The 14,040-nt window shown below is 37.3% G+C and overlaps 1 pseudogene; it reads right to left on the minus strand.

The window, feature by feature from the left end:
• Positions 1–1,157: 1,157 nt before the first annotated feature.
• LOC121487173 lies at positions 1,158–4,599 on the minus strand (annotated as a pseudogene).
• Positions 4,600–14,040: the final 9,441 nt, after the last annotated feature.

Genomic DNA, 14,040 nt, shown 5'->3' on the forward strand with positions numbered 1-14,040 from the left:
ATAATTTATTCCTTTGAAATGACTTGCGATGTGTCTTATATCCCATGAAGTGGTTAATTTCTGCAAATGTTTTACATTCTTTTCAAGAATGTAAATTTTACACTTCTTTTGTGTAATATCCAATATTTGCCCCTTAGGTCACTTTTACTTATTATTTCATTGAAATCCGTATCTTTACTAATTTTTGTCTTATTCTTTCAATAATTGAAAAAATTGTTTTACAGTCTCCCACTATAATTATGAAGTCCTTTCTTCTGTTTTGTCATATTTTCCCCTTTATTTATTTTGAGGCGATGTTCAGTATATAAGAATCGAGAACTGCTGCATAGCTTTCTTTATACTCTGGGAAAGTTTTTTACTTAAAGTCTATTTAACTGATAGTAACATAGCTATAACCAGCTTTCTATTCATGAATGTTGCTACGGTAGACTTTGATTCAAACTTAGACTTTCAATTTTCCCATTCCTCCATCTATTAGAGAGACTTTTCATAAATAGTATTTGCTTCTCTTGTTTCTTTTATTTACTTTTCTTGCTGTCTTTTGGATTAGATACTTAAAAATTCACTCCATATTGGCTTTGGCTAGTTTAGAAGCTACACACATTGTGTCCAGTCATTTAGTGGTTCCCACGGAAGTTATTACATGAATTCTTAACTTATCAGTGTTTAAAGTTAGTACTTTTATTATTCTTTTAGAGAGCTTAAGGACCTTATGACACTCTCACTTCAATATCTCACTTTCAGCTTGTTTATTGCTGTTGTAATTCATTAGTGTTGTGAATTTTCAATTTTTAAGATGTCCACATGCTATTATAATTATTTTATATAGTCAGTTACTTCACATTTCCTACTTTATTTTTCATTCTTTCTTGCATACCTCATCTTTCATCTTTTTTTTTTTTTTTTTTGAGTAGGCTCCGTGCCCAACATGGGACTTGACAGCCCTGAGATCAACCCTCATAACCCTGAGATCAAGAGTCCCATGCTCTACCGACTGAGCCAGCCAGGTGCCCCACATCTTTCATCTTCTGCCTGAAGAGTGTCTTTTAGAAAGTTTGTCTTTTCTGTTTAGAAGCTTCTAAGAAATCACGTTTCATTATATGTGTGTGTATTTACTTGTTTATTTTTACTTTTGTTGCTTTTGGAGAGTGCATTTTTTAAACATTTGCTTTTCCTTTATTGGCAACTTTGGATGCATTTTTAGGTTTTGATTCCCAGAGGGCATTTTTCACAAATCTTGAAGCTGCATCTTTGTCCAGCTTGCCAGCCGTTTACTTGTCTGTTACTTCCTTGACCCTGTTCATGTATACTCTGATTCTTTCCCATTCCTGCTTTACTGGAAACCCAAAACATTGAATTTAATGTGTAAGCAGGAACTAAATCCACTTTTGCTTGTTCAAGGAGATCCAACTTCTGCAACAACTCATTTCTGGAAACAGACATTGTGGTCGTCAGCATCTTATCCACAGCACTGATGGAATTCTCAAATGTCGATAAATACACATGATTTTTTTTTTAAGATTTATTTATTTGAGAGAGAGAGAGAAAGAGAGAGAGCACACATGAGTGGGGGTTGGGGGTGGGGATTGGCAGAGGGAGAGGGAGAGAGAATCCTTGAACAAACTTCCAGCTGAGCACAGAGCCTGATTCAGGGTTTGATCCCAGGACCCTGAGACCATGACCGGAGCTGAAACCAAGAGTCAGCCATTTAACCGACCGAGCCACCCAGGCACCTCAATATTCATGATTTGTACTGGATAGTCTTCATTAATTTCTTTACCTGCTGTTATGACCAACTCATTGGTCTTCACTGCTGTCTCTGGAGAGTACGTTTTTTAATCTGAGGAATTTATTTCATTTATGGAAAACTCTCAGCTATTGCTTTTTTAAAAAATATTTTCTCCTATCTAATATTTGCATTTTATTTATACTAAAATGCTAAAGATGAGCATCCATAAATACACTACCCTGCTAAAGAACTAGATGCTGCTCATGCTACAGAATCAAACTTTGCTCTTCCCTTCTCTTGTCCCTTTCCCACTCCCTGAGATAACCAGCTTCCTGGATCATCTTCTTGCTTTAAAAAAATGTTTTAATACATAATTTTTTAGTTTTGTATAATTTTCCAGCTTTATACGGTGATGTCATACTAAGTCTTTGACTTCCTAGTGCTAAAATCTAAAATTTGGTTTCTAAAGTGAATCTATGTTGAAGGTGTAGTTCATTTATTTTCACTGTTATATACTATCCCATTGTAGAAACATTTATCATTCCATTCTGCTGTTGGATTATTTTGTGGGGTTTTATTTTTCTGTTGCAGTTAATGCTGCTGTGAATATTTTAATCCACATTTGCTGGTACACAGATGCAAGAGAGTCTCTAGAGAAGGTACTAAGAAGTGAAATTGCCCATGTTGAACTTGAGAAAATTCCAAATTGTTTTCCAAAGTGATTGAACCAAAACAGTCCAGCTAGTAATATGGAAAAGTTCCTGTTGTTTCCTCTTTTAACCCAAATAATATTGTCAGAATTATTTGTTTTTTACTTTTGTTTTGTTCTGTTTTGCCAATCTAGTAGGTAAAAAATAACACCTTACTGTTGTCTTAATTTAGGTTCCAAGATTACTAATGAGATTAAGCTTTTTACCAGATACTACTTGACGGTTACGTTTCCTCTGTATGAGACGCATGTGTCTGTATTTTGCGCATTTATTTAATGGGTTTCGTGGGGCTTTTTTAGTGTTGAAAGATTCTATTTTAAATATATACTAACTCTTAATCCTTTGTTGATCATAGCTGTTAAAGACATCTTTACTCTCCGTTGTATTACTGCTTGTATTTTTTTCTTTATTTTTGGGGGAAAGGGGTGAAAGTAGATAATATATTTTCCTCACCAGTTATAGCATAAAAGACACTTCCTAATATGTATTATAGTTAATTCCTAATTTTTCGTTAGAGAAAGGTTGCTTTATGCCTACACCCATCATCCTATTGAAGGTCAGTTTTGTTTCCTTTCTTTTCCAAATGAAATTTTCTGTAGAGCTCAAGTGGATCTTTCTTCTGACCTCCCTTCCTCAAGTGTGTTAATAACATATACTGGAGGCAGGGACAGAAAACAGCATAGGTAGGGCCACTACCCCTGGGCAGCATCAAAGGGTTGCCTACTCTTTTCAAAATTGCCCTAAACTTCTTTGTTCTTGCTTTAGCAGCATTGGCTTTAATATCTGAGACCAATATTTTATGGCTTTTTTGGATTTATGATCTGTTTCACTGTGTCCATAGTTTTGCTTCATCATATGGCCACCAAAGTGTCCACATTCTTTTGGTGTAAGGTGTTTCTCTCCTGCCAGATCAGGAATGCCTTGGCAGAGGGGCACCTCCTGCCATGCCTCCAGTAGCATCTCTCTTGGAGCTTCAGCACTTTCTGATTTCATGCACTGAAGCCTGAAATCTCCAGGAGCATCAGGTTGGCGTGCCCTGAGCTAACTCTTGCATGGTGTGCGTTTGACTTGAGAAGGCTTACCTCTTGGGAGTCTTATCCAGGAGAGCGCTGATGAGGACTTGGGCTTCACTCTTCACTCCTTGGAGGATAGAGACTCCCCGTCAGTGTATACCTCATAGCAGTTGATTAGGAGGATGGTGTCCAGAGGAGGTGAGCAATCAGGAGTAGCCTTGGGCCCGGCAGCAGGAAGGTCACATGTGCCCCTGTGGACAGAGGGAGAACTAGATGCTGCTACTAAAGAACATGCAAGCAAGGGGAGACTCTGGTTTCCTTCAGATGAATTTAACTCTTTTTTAAAACCTGTATGGATATATAATTGGCAGAAAGAAAATAATCCATACTTAAAGTATCCAATTTGATACATTTTGACTTATGTATTTCTGTGAAACATTACCACAGCTGAGACAATTAATTAATCCCCCCCAAGTGTTTCCTCCTGTAGCTTTGAAATTTTCCTCCCTACCCCTTCATTTACCTTCCACTTCCAGGCAACCACGTCTATCTATTTTCCGGTTTTTAAAAAAATATTTTATTTATTTATTCATGAGAGACACAGAGAGAGGCCGAGACACAGGCAGAGGGAGAAGCAGGCCCCATGCGGGGAGCCTGATGCGAGACTCGATCCTGGACCCCAGGGTCACGCCCTGAGCCAAAGGCAGATGCTCAACCACTGAGCCACCAGGTGTCCCAACTTCTATCTATTTTCTGCCATTATAGATTAGTTTGCATTTTCCAGAGTCGTATATAAATGGGATAAAAAGTATATATTCAGTTTAGGGAGTGGAATTCTAGGTTCTTTCACTCAGCATAATTATTTTGAGATTCAACCGTATTGTACATGTTAACAACTATTCTTTTTATTCCTGAGCTGTATTTTATAGCAATATACTAGTTTATTGATCTATTTGCATGTTGATGCATTTGTGTCGTTGCCGAATTTTACTGCTTACAAATAAAGCTGCTGTTAGCACTCACGTATGTTGTGTGGACATATGCTTTCATTTTTCCTGGGTACGTACCCAATGATGGAATGACTGAATCGCACGGTAGATGTGTTTAACTTCACAAGACTGATGAACTGTCCAAGTTGTTCTCCCATTTCACATTCCCCCTGGTAATGAGGGAGAGTTGTCCCACATTCTTGCCAGCACTTAGTATGATGTGAGTTTTTCAATTTTATCTATTGTAACCAATGTGTAATGGCAGCTCAATTTGGTTTTAATTTGCAATAACAAGTAATAGCTACTACTACGAGTAATTAATGCTGAGTACTTTTTCATGCCTTATTTGCAATCCATATATCTTCTTTGGTGAAGTGTCTATTCAAAAATTTGCCCATTTGGGACCCCTGGGTGGCTCAGTGGTTGAGTGTCTGCTTTTGACTCAGGACGTGACCCTGGGGTCCAGGATCGAGTCCCACATCAGGCTCCCTGCATGGAGTCTGCTTTTCCCTCTGCCTGTGTCTCTGCCTCTTTCTGTCTTTGTCTCTCATGAATAAATAAATAAATAATTTAAAAATTACCCATTAAAAACATTGAGTTGTATTGTTTCCTTATTTTATTGTTTGTATTTGCTTATTTCATTGAAGTACACTTGATAAGCAGTGTTATATTAGTTTCAGGCGTACAACATAGTGACTCAACAACTCTGTATGTTGTGTTATGTTCACCACAATTGTAGCTACCATCTGTCCCCATATAATGCTGTTATAGTACCATCGATTATTCCCTATGCTGTACTTTTTATTCCCATGACATTCATTCACTCCATAACTGGAAGCCCATACCTCCCATTCTCCTTCACCCATTTTTCCCATCCCATACCCCTTTCCACTCTGGCAATGACCAGTTTGTGTTCTCTGTTTCTGTCTTTTTTTTTTTTTTGTCCTTTTGTTTTTGTGGATTCCACATATAATTGAAATCATAATGGAATTTGGCTCTCTCTGTCTGACTTAGCATGATACGCTCTTGGTCCATTCATGATGTCGCAAATGGCAAGGTCTTTCTTTTTCACAATTGAGTAATGCTCCATTATATATATATATTATATGAATTATATCACATCTTCTTTATCCACTCATCTGTTGGACACTTAGGTTGCTTCCATATCTTGACTATTATAAATAATGCCCTCCCACTGTATGTTGTTTCCTTATAATTGAATTTTGAAAGTTATGTGTATGTTGTGGATATAAGTCTTTTATCAAGTGGATGATTTGCGAATATTTTCTCCCAATTTATGGCTTATCTTTATTCTATCATAAAGTAGAAGTTTTTAACTTTGGTAAAGTCCAATTTATTATTTTTTCTTTTATGCTTCAGGATTTTGGTGTTGTATATGTAAATTTTAATGCCAAATTTACCCTTGTTTCTTTTATGTCTAAGACTTTTTGTGTTTGGTTTAAGATATAATCCCAAGTCTGGTGTCATAAATATATCATCCTATGTTTTTGTTAAATATGTCATCAAAAGTTTTAAAGCTTTTGATTTAAATTTTTTGTTCGTATGGAATTGATTTTTGTGTATGCTGTGGGGTAAGGAACCCACTTTATTTTTTTTCTATATGAATACTCGCTTGACCAAGAATAATTTATTAAACAATTCATCCTGTCTCAACTGCATCAGTCAGGCAAACTCAGTTATGCTGTTGTAACAAATAATCCAAAAATTCCTGTGAAATAACATAGTAATAGTCTGTTTCTCAGTTCATGTTATATGTGTGGCACAAGTCACACAGACTGCTTATCATAGCCCCTCAGGTGCCCATGCTGATGGAAGTTCTGTTCTGACATAAATTTCTAGAATTACTTTGCAATAGGAAGAGAAAGACAACTTAGTGACTGGCTTCTAAGCTTTTTCAAAGAAGTGAGGTACTTATACTCACATTTTTTTTAACCATCACAAGTCACAAGTGCACACCTACCATCAAAGAGAGAGGGAAACTGCAATTCTTTCATGTACCTAGAAGGAAAATGAAGGGAAATATTTAGTGAATAATATTAATAACTACCTTAATGAAGTACCTATAAGGACACCTCTGTAATATATCTATTTTCATGTGTGTGTGGATTTGCTTCTGAGCTTTTTATTGACCAATTTTTCTAATTTTTTTCTAACTCAAATTCTGTTTTTATACTGTAATTCTTAGTTACTATCACTTACTTTACCAAGTGTCTCCAGAGCCTTTCCAAGGTATGAAAGAGAGCCAGATATAAAAATTAACAAGCCAAAAGGGTTGAAAGTCTGAGGGATACAAGATGAATTAGAAATCCTTAGTTTCGGGATCCCTGGGTGGCGCAGCGGTTTGGCGCCTGCCTTTGGCCCGGGGTGCGATCCTGGAGACCCAGGATCGAATCCCACGTCGGGCTCCCGGTGCATGGAGCCTGCTTCTCCCTCTGCCTATGTCTCTGCTTCTCTCTCTCTCACTGTGTGCCTATCATAAATAAATAAAATTTAAAAAAAAAAAAAAAAAGAAATCCTTAGTTTCTTGTGGTGACTAAGCTAAACAGGAATAAAGGGCGTAATGAGATGGCCTCAAGGCAAATAGAGTAGGAGATGCTCTCAAATGATTTTTATTCGTGAGTACAATTTCCTTAGGAATAGAATCTGTGCCTGATTTATTGTTTTACCACTGATTGCTTACCCTCCCTAATCAACAAGGACTTGACACTTTGTAGGTGCTCAATAAATAAATATTTGTTGAATGAATATTTGAATGAATAGTTCATGTTATATGAACCCATAGTAACAAAGAGTACCTTGTTTATGGATATTCACTCCTCTTCTGCTTCTCTTTGGCCCCATCTCAAAGAAAATGAGAATGCAAATTGGTGCGACCATTGTGGAAATCAATATGGAGGTTCCTCAAAAAATTAAAAATAAGACTACCATATGACCCAATAATTCCACTACTGAGTATTTACGCAAAGAAAATGAAAACATTAACTTGAAAAGATATGTATATCCCTGTGTTTATTGCAGCATTATTTACAAAAGTCAAGATATGGAAGCAACTAAGTATCCACAGATAGTTGAACACATGAGGAAGATGTGATGGATGTGTGTGTGCACGTGTGTGTGTGTATAAAGTGGAATACTACTCAACCATAAAAATGAATGAAATCTTGCCATTTATGACAACATGGGTTAATCTAGAGGATATTATGCTAAGTGAGATAAGTCAGACAGAAAAAGACAAATACCATACCATATTATTATACCATATTATTATACCATAATATTATACCATATTATTTCATTATTTTATTATTGGAATCTAAAAAACAAAACAAAACAAAAAACAAATAAATAGAATCATAAACACAAAGAACAAACTGGTGGTTGCCAGAGGGAAAGGGGTTGGGGGATGAGTGAAGTAGGTGATAGGGATTAAGAGGTACAAACTTCCAGCTATAGAATGGAAAAAATCTGCAAATTAACATGAAACTTTAATATTTGGCCTCTTGGCCCACAGTCAAATAATACTACATGCCCTTAGATAGCCAAATAATTCCTGGGGACCTGCTTGACAATGCTGCTGTTTGACGTTGGAAGAATCTATGGTCTCCTTTTTATTTAAGCTTTGGAAAAATGTCTTAATATGAAAAAATATAAATATACATATAAATATAGTAATAAATAAATGGTATATAATGCAAGACATGTTAGAAGACGTAATGAGAAAAGAATATTTTCTCTTGTGCAACAGTGTTATAATCAATTGATACCAAGGTTTGCATTCTTTAGAGAGAGATAGATTTTTTTTTTCTCCTTAATCCTTGGAAGATCAGAGTTCTGGGAACAGGTTTTGTGACGTATCTGAGACTGCATCTGACTCCTAGAGGACAGATTAAAATAAAGACCGTGACATTAGAATAAAATAAAATAACATGGATCACTATTAGCTAATATATAGGTTTTAATTTTATTTTATTTTGAGTTGTCTTTCTAGACAGTAGGTTAGGTTTTAATAAAGAAAAGCGCAAAAAGAGAGCAGGCCTATGAGAGTCAAAGAAAAAAAGAGAATTCAACAAAATGAAATCAAAATCATATCTGCCTGAAAGGGCTCAGGAGATAACACTTGCTCATTGAAAGCCACCTTCCCATCCCGGCAGTGTCTCAGGGCTGCAGCTGCTGCAAGGGACAGTTCCATTAGTTATCAGGCACCATGCTGCCCACCACTCACACTGCTGTAGTTTTAAAAGACACGCTTGAACTCGATCTGAACTAAGAAATGCAATTCGTGTGGCATACGAAAGCCAACTCTATCAGTTAGCAGCAGTGATGATACCAGGCAAGTCAAGTAAGTTTTCAGGGTCTTATTTTCCTCATCTGCAAAATGGAGCAGTAATACCTGCAGAGATTGAAGAAGGTGTCTTAGTCTGTCGGGGCTGCTGCAACAAAATGCCACAGACAAGGTAGCTTATAAACAGCAGAAATTGGAATGCCTGGGGGGCTCAGCATTGAGCGTCTGCCTTCAGCTCGGGTCATGATCCTGGGGTCCAGGGATTGAGTCCCACGTCGGGCTCCCTGCATGGAGCCTGCTTCTCCCTCTGCCTGTGTCTCTGCCTCTCATTCTCTCTCTGTGTGTGTCTCTCATGAATAAATAAATAAAATCTTAAAACAACAACAACAACAGAAATCTACTTCTCATAGTTCTGAAAGCTGGGAGAGCCAGACCGGGGAACCAGCATAGTCAGGTGACAGCCCTCTTCCAGGCACAGACTTCTCACTGTATCCTGAATTGAGAAGGGGCTAGGGGACGCTTTGGTCCTCCTTTATTAGGAGAAGCCCTAAATCTCACCAGGGTGGAGCCTCCCAAAGCCCCACCTCTTAATACTATCACTTTGAGAGTTCGGATTCCAACTATGAATTTTTGGGGAAAACATTCAAACCATAGCCCCAAGAATGTGAAAGTACTTTGTTAATGATTAATGTAAAGGGCAATCTACCTGGCTTTCTTGATTTGCCCTCTGCTGGCCAGGAGGTTTCCTATAACCTAAAGAATGTGCTTTTTCTTTCGCGCAGTGATTGAAGCTGAGTGACCTGCCATTTCCAAGCACAGGGCAGGTCCTGATGTCCTCTGGCTGTGCCCTGAGCAGCCTCTTCTTTTAACCATCACTAAGAAGTTCCAAGCATCCTTCATGAAGAAGCTGGAACAGATTCCTGCCTGTACCTGTAGCTGTTTTATTTTATTTTATTTTACTTTCTTCAGATCAGGCCCAACACATCTGGACTATGGTGGGATGTTTAGAGACGTATCATTTTTTGAAAGTCTTGACAGCAGGATTTGGAGCACATGTTGCCTGTACTGTCACTTTTTACTTCCATCTGGTAAACAGAAGCCTGGTTGGGACTCACAAGGGAGAATGATTTATGCATTTCAGTGGAGACCCCATTTATAATGTTCATAAAGCAAGATAAAGTTAGCAGGTTATTTTATTTATTTAAATGCTTCTACTCTGCCTCATTCCACAAAAGAATTGGGAGAGTTAGTAGGAGAGATGACTGAGAGAGAGTCCATTGCTTGGAAAGCTGTCAAAATCATAGTGAAATTAGTTCTAAGTGTTGATTTAGTTGTATTCTTTGAGTCAACTTTCTGTAAGACAATATATGTTTTGTGGCTCCGTCTATACAGGGAAAAAAGTACATGAAAAATATGCGTGTAATTTAAGATGCTACAGACAATTCTTTTTGTTTCAGTAGCACTGACATATAAATATGTGTATATATGATTTTTCTTGAAGTACCTGGATTTCATGGTTTCCTATTTACTGTGCTCAGTATTAGTGGTTCATTCATTGAAAGAAAAATAGCAGAAAAAAATTTGTCAGGCCATTTTGTCGGGGATATTCCATCAGCACACAACTGAATTATGAGGCCTGTCAGTCAGTAAATGCTTGACCAGAACTTCTAATTTCTTTGCTGTCATGTATTTCTTTGGCAGATACCTTTGATGAATCAGTACATTCTGTTTTATGTATATAAAGCCAGTCTGATGTCACATCTTGTTGTGTATATACATATATCCTTTGTTCTGACTACGTTACTACGTCCGCCCTTACTCATGTAAGCCAGGAATCCTTTTTCACTTTGTGGATATTGTATCATCTCCAGGACTAAGTTTAATCAGAGAACAGCAAGATGGGGGGAGGGGGGCAATTGATTAAGGCCAGATCTTTCTTACTTTTCATTATTTTAAAAGAAATGGAACTTGGACCAGGCAGACAAAGTGGTCATTCATTAAATCCCTTTCAGGAAGCAAAACATATTTAAAGTTAATTCCTTAGCATTTGAGATATATATAACATATTCATTTCTATCTATAGTTAGATGTTTTTCATACTTCTTTCATTCTCTCCCTGCCACCATCAAGTGCAGTACTTTGATTTAAAATAATAAAATAAAATAAATCTATTTAAATAAATTTATTTTGAGAAATTCTCATTACAAACTTAAAATGATTGGGTCACTCTTGAGTGTTTAGGCTTTCATCTTCACCAAATTTTCGTGAGCTTCTACTATGTGTCAGTCACTTTAATAAGGCAGAGGATTTAGCAGAGAATAAAATAGACCTAGTCCCTTCCTTTAGACTCTTTATAGTTTAGACAGCAAGAAAAACAGTAAACAACTAGCTACAAAAATAAGCAGGTATTTAGAAATTGAGATAAGTGCAATGAAGAAAAATATAGATTTCTAAGATTGAAATTTTTTTTAGATTTTTTAAATTTATTTATTCATGAGAGACACACAGAGAGGGGGTGGGGCAGAGACACAGGCAGAGGAAGAAGCAGGCTCCATGCAGGGAGCCTGATGTGGGACTCAATCCCGGGTCTCCAGGATTATGCCCTGGGTCAAAGGCAGGCGCTAAATTGCTGAGCCACCCAGGGATCCCTCTATGATTGAAAATTAAACGAATGCCTAGTTTAGACTGAAAGAACAGGATAAGCTTCACTGGAAATTACAATTGAACTGGTAAAAATACTGGAAAAATGAGCTGAAGGTGTGTGAGAAATGAGAGATTGTCAATGTGTCTGAAGAATTAGTGGTGGAAGCAAAGAGTGGAACCAGCCAAAACCAAGAGGTAGGACAGGTGGATGATAAAACACCTGAGGGCCGTGTTACAGTTTTAAAATTTGATCTTAAGTGCACTGGAAGTCATTGAAGGGTTTTAAAGAGATCTAAAAATACATGATTTGTATTTTTAAAAGATTCTCTGACTTCTGGTTGTGTAGAAAATTGATTTCCAAAAAAAAAAAAAAGTGAGGGATATCCATTATAAGATTACTGCATAGGGCTAGGTGAGAGATGATGGTGATTTGGACCAGGTTAATGGCAGGCAGTGGAGACAAAATGAAGTGGTACATATATTATGAAGGCAGTATGAAATTGACCATGAGAAGGATTGGATGAGCTGATGAAATAGAAAGTTATTGAGAATGGCTTCCACTTTCTATCATGAGCAACCAGTAGATGGAGGCACATGATGCACAGAATTGGAGAAGAATGGAACGGGAGCACTTTCAACAAAACTGAGTATTGAAAACCTGAAGTTAGGGATCATTTGTTCTAGAGAGGTTAAGAAGAAAGATGTAGTGAAAGACAGGCATTACGGGTAGCAAAGGAGGGACGCTGAAGATGACAGACCCTTGGTGAAAATTCAGCAGGGATAAACCTTGAGTGACAGCCCTCATAATTTAGGAAGACAATGGGCCTTGGTGCTTCAGTAAGAACCTCAGAAGCAGACACAACTCTCGATTACTCAAAACTTGTTTGCTTTTGGACAAATCACAGTAAGTTCTATTGGCTTCTACTCACTCATCCGTTCAACAAAGATGTTGGATGAGATAAGGCACCTGTTTATTCCAGCATTCCATGGTTCTATGCAGTGGCAGACAGCAGAAGTTTGGCAGTTAAAGGTTCAATTCCAGCTCTTTAATTTCTACATCTATAGCATGGGACTGATATCAATGACGTAGCTTGCACGCGAAGGGCTTTTCTTCCCTTCCTTCTCTCTGTCTTCCTTCCTTCCCCCTCCATCTCTCTCTCTCTTTCTTTCTTCTTTCTTTCTTTCTTTCTTTCTTTCTTTCTTTCTTTCTTTCTTTCTTTCTTCTTTCTTTCTTTCTTCTTTCTTTCTTTCTTTTCTTCTTTCTTCTTTCTTTCTTCCTTCTTTCTTTTTCTTTCTTTCTTTCTTTCTTTCTTTCTTTCTTTCTTTCTTTCTTCCCTTCCTTCCTTCCTTCCTTCCTTCCTTCCTTCCTTCCTTTTTTCTTTTAATACTAATCAGTAGTTCGTGTACATTTCATTTGCAAATTAGTCATATACATTCATTTCTAAAACTCAAGAGAGTGGAATCCCAGGCTCTATACATTTTTATGTGTTCTATTTTTTTCATGTGCTCTTCCTTCTCTGAAGGCTCTATTTTTTCATTTGTAAAATGAACTGGCAATATTTAGCTTATAGGGTTGTTATATGATTTGAATGAAATAATGTATACTGAAAGCCTAACAAAGTATCTGGAACATAGTACTCTCTCAAAACATTTAATTCTCTTTTCCTTTATTCCTTAAGTAAAAATTAATTGAACTATAATCCTCTCTACAGATTTTATTCCAAGGCAAAATAGAGATTAGGTAAGTAATCGTTAGGTCAGCACTACTTTCTGTAGTTACTGGATAACGGATCAGGTGATATTTATTTCCGTATTCAACAGTTATAAATATGTAGGCAGTCAGTAAGTGTATTACTGTTAATGCTTTACTGTAACCAGGGAAATTCTGACTGTCTCGTGGTAAGAGAAAATAGCTCCAAAAACAGTGAAAAGCTTCTCTAAGCCTAACCGGCATCTGTCAAAGCTTAGTGATATATGTTATTTAATGCCAGTGAGAGTCCAAGTGCCGTTAAATGGCAATAATGATCTTTAAAATAGGTAAGAAGTTTCTGGAGTGCTGTGTAAAAGAAAACACCATGCACATACCCCCTTTGACTTTCAGAGTGCGGCAGGCCTGATTTTGGAGCCATTACAATCAGTGCTGCTCAATCTCCTCTCGGTAGCCCTTTTCAGTAGCATCCAATTTCCTACCTCTCAGACCTGGTTATCCTAAGTGAATTGCTGAGAGAAGACAAAAGGTCCATCCCATAATATGCCTAGCATAGGCATATTAACCTTGCCAGGTTAAACGGGATTCCTATCACTTTTGTGTTCAAGCTCCAGCTTAGCTTACAGGTGGCTGTAATTGTTTCTGGCAAGGCCAAGAGCATCTTGAAATCTTGGCCAACGTGCTTTCTTCACCCAGCTTTTAAAGTCTAAGAATTGGGAGGTTCACACAATACAAATTTAAGATTTTTATCACCTCAGGCTCTGGCTATTACAATAAACCCTAATTCCTATCTCTCCCTCTAATCTCTCTGCCACCAATTTCTTCTTCAATTCTGACTTCCTTCAGATTAATCTTTCTAAAATAGCTCTCGAATGAAGTCTCACCTCCTCTTGAAATGTGTCGCTCTCGGTTAAAGTGTAAACTCTATAAGATGGCAAAATCTGA

Source organism: Vulpes lagopus, chromosome 3 (assembly GCF_018345385.1).
Source record: "Vulpes lagopus strain Blue_001 chromosome 3, ASM1834538v1, whole genome shotgun sequence".
Taxonomy (NCBI): Eukaryota; Metazoa; Chordata; class Mammalia; order Carnivora; family Canidae; genus Vulpes; species Vulpes lagopus.